Source organism: Rousettus aegyptiacus, unplaced genomic scaffold, assembly GCF_014176215.1.
Source record: "Rousettus aegyptiacus isolate mRouAeg1 unplaced genomic scaffold, mRouAeg1.p scaffold_m13_p_13, whole genome shotgun sequence".
NCBI classification, from domain to species: Eukaryota; Metazoa; Chordata; class Mammalia; order Chiroptera; family Pteropodidae; genus Rousettus; species Rousettus aegyptiacus.
Genome location: NW_023416288.1, coordinates 12,394,670 through 12,398,135, shown reverse-complemented (window position 1 = coordinate 12,398,135; position 3,466 = coordinate 12,394,670). Strand labels below are relative to the sequence as shown.

The window sequence follows — 3,466 nt, the reverse complement described above, 5'->3', positions numbered from 1 at the left end:
TTATGTACCATATGGGCAACCTATCTCTTTGCATATAAGAACGAGTCAAGTTTCAAAAAGTCAATGGCCATTCAAAACTAACTGAAATGTCAATATGTTTCGACATTTTGGTCAAATACTTAGGAGAAGCAAAAAGACACCAAAACAAAGCTATAAAATCTGGTAGAAGATTTATTTATAAAGCATTTGTATTTTAAGAGTAGGAAGGCAAAGAAAAATAGCAAAACCATTCCCCTTGTGTGTAGGCACTTGCCATTTCTGTACATCCACATTAAAGACTGTTAAATCTTTCAAGTTTTCAGCCTTTCATTCCCGTGAGTATTGTAATGAAAAGAGCACTAAAGACAAAACACTAGCTAGTTGTATGACACTGAGTATAAACTATAAAACCACAGCAATATCTCCTGATCTGAAAAATGAGGATTTCACCTGCTTTTTCTATCTCGAAAGATGGTTAAAAATCAAATAATACATTGGAAAGTGCTTTTGTAAATAATTATTTTAGGCTATAATTTGTACTGCAAAAGTTATCCATCCCTACATAACAAATTATTCCCAAATTTCGTGGTTTAAAACAATAGTTGTCTCATAGTAAGGCATACCTCATTTTATTGTGCTTATTTTTATTGTGCATCACAGATGTTCCTTTAAAAAAAAATACAAATTGAAAGCAAGATCCTCCACCACCAAAAAGATTAAGACTGTCTTTATTGCAGTACTTGCTTTTTTGCGGTGGTCTGGAACAGAACCGTGATAACTCCAAGATATGCCTGCACATGGCTTAGTTAAATCTTGAGTCCAAAAGAGGTGAAATGACTCTTATATTTTTAAATACATAAAAAATAAAGGACAAAAAATGCTTCAGGGTCTCTCACAGGTTGCAGTCAAGGTGTCTTTTGTGGCTATAATTACCTCAAGATCTAACTAGGGAAGGATCTGCTTCCAAGCTCACTCATGTTGTTGGTAAGATTCGGTTTCTTGTGGGTTGTGGGATTGAGGACCTCAGTTTCTCTCACCATTGGCTGGAGAGTGCCCTCAGTTCCTTGGCACATGGGCCTCTCTAATATGGCATCTTGCGCCATCAGAGTCTGTAAACTAAGAAGGCAATAGAAAGAATAGAGAAATATGGATGTCATTTGTAACCTAACCATGGGAATTACATCCCATCACTTTCGACTTACTATATTAATCAGGAGCAAGTTACTAGGATCTCATGCTCAAGGGGAGGTGTCAACATGATAGTGTAATATCCAAAGGTGAGAGTCAACTTGAAAGCTGCTGCTCACACAGACCATCCTTTATTCCCCAAACAGACTGAGCTTGGCTCTCTGTTATTGTTTAAGGAATTTTTTGTCTTCAAAAGTTCCTTCATATCCAGCTCAAACTTCAAGGACCAACTCAAAAGATCAAAAAAAAAAAAATCATGATCTTTTTGTGTGTGTGAATTTTCTTGAATTCTTCAGTTAAATGGGATCTTCCCAGCAACAAAGTTACCAAAGCATTTGGCACATATCTCCCGCTTGTCTCACATACCATCTCTTGTTTTTTTTTTTTTTTTTTTTTTTTTTTTTTTTTTTTTTTTTTTATGCAAGGCAACCCTTGGTTGACCTCATGGATTGTAAGGACCTTATCAGATTACAATTCCTTATTTTTATTTTTTATGCCTACAGCACCTGGTCTTCCTAGGTGGTCTCCCATCCAAGTACTAACCAGGCCCGACTCTGATTAGCTTCTGAGATCAGACAGGATCAGGCTTGTTCAGTGTGGCATGGACATAGACTTATTTTTTTGTAATGTTAGTCATAGCTTTCAGATCTATTCATTTATAAGGATCCTAAAGGCAGGAATTGGGTCTTACACCTTTTTGTATTCTCCTATGGGGCAAAGGACATTAAAGACTATTAATTGAGCAATGTATACATATTTACTGAATCAAGTTCGTTTTTTTATTCAAAGGTTAAAATTGGCTATATTTTGATCTTTCTACTAAAGGGCTTACTTGAAGCCACCAAGAATCAATAATATCAGTTCTAAGAGTCTCATTTAAGGGATTCCTGCCAGTTTCTTGTTTTTCAAGGGACATCTGTGGGCTGCTCTTCTAATGGCTTGATTCATTGAGAACATAAACCTGCAGAAAATAATGGAACCATTTGACCTCAACAGTAAGGTCCCAGATTTTCTGGCGCCTATGCATAAGTGCACATTTTTGTTCCAAGAGTTTTTCTGTAGCTAAACACATCGAGTTATTAAAATGTTCTAGAGCAAGCTTAATTTTAAGGCAATATTTCCCTTGAGTATGAAGTTTTAATGAGAAATCTTTTATTTACATTAACTTATTAAAAAACATTATATGGGTGACTATTTTTTTTAGCCATACTCTGTGTGTAAATGGCTTTATACTCCAAAGAAATCACTTAGATAATAGCCTGGATAAAAGAGTATCGGGGGATCTAAAATTATTTTGGCACAGTAGAGCCTGTGTCAGGATTTCTACTTCTTTGGAGTATTTATTTTTATAAAGTTTGGTCTTATATTTTTAATGTTATTATCTTAGAGCTAATGAAAAATTCAGTTTAAAATATTTCAAAAGTTTCATTGGCCTTTACTCAAGAACACTTATATGGCTTGATAATCTGTTGAAACGGGCTTCCAGGGGTTTTTATTTAGACTCAATCTACTTTTAGTTCTTTTATTAAACTTAATCCAAAGTCCTCAACAAATCCCTTCTCCAACCTCTTCCACTCCTCACATTCTACTTGTCATCATTTTTTTCTGGGGAGAATTTCAGGAGGTTTGGGCTGAATTTGGCTTCTCTTTGTGGCTCTCCTCCATCAGTAGTCAGCCCCTGTGTAAGAAATGGCCAATGTTCAAAGTTAAGTTTTTGGCTAAGCAAATGGGACTTAATCCATTTGTTCAGTGGTCCATGTATTCCAAAGCATCATGGGGTTTAATTCAGTGTGCTGAGTGCCAAATCACAGGAAACAGTTATCCTTTCTGTGATATTTTATTGCATTTTATGTTTCAATTGTGAACTAATGGAAAAATAATATTGGGGGAAAAATTGGGAGATATGGTTTTTGTCCAGGCCACATTGATAGCTTTCATTATAGTTGCATTATTATCCCTTTATTTATTTGACAAAAAAAAAAAATTGAGCATTACTGAGTCTAGTACTATTTTAGGCAATGGGATCAAGCAGTGAAACAAAATAAGTTCCAGCTCTCAAGGATCTTACATTTAGTCAGGAAATAGATAATGAACAAATAATCAAACAGACCTACATTATGCCAGATGGTGATAAGTGCCATGGGAAAGAAAAAAAAAAAAGCTTGTAAAGCAACAGAGAATAACAGTTGGAGGTGGGGGTGTATGCTATTATAGACAGAACAGCATTTGAGCAATGACCTGAAGAAAGTGAGAGTAAGTTTATATGAGCATTTGGGAAAGAAGTTCTGAAAGGAGCTGC

At 35.4% G+C, this 3,466-nt stretch overlaps 1 pseudogene; it reads right to left on the bottom strand.

The window, feature by feature from the left end:
* Positions 1–1,661: 1,661 nt before the first annotated feature.
* Positions 1,662–1,780, bottom strand: LOC118610895 (annotated as a pseudogene).
* Positions 1,781–3,466: the final 1,686 nt, after the last annotated feature.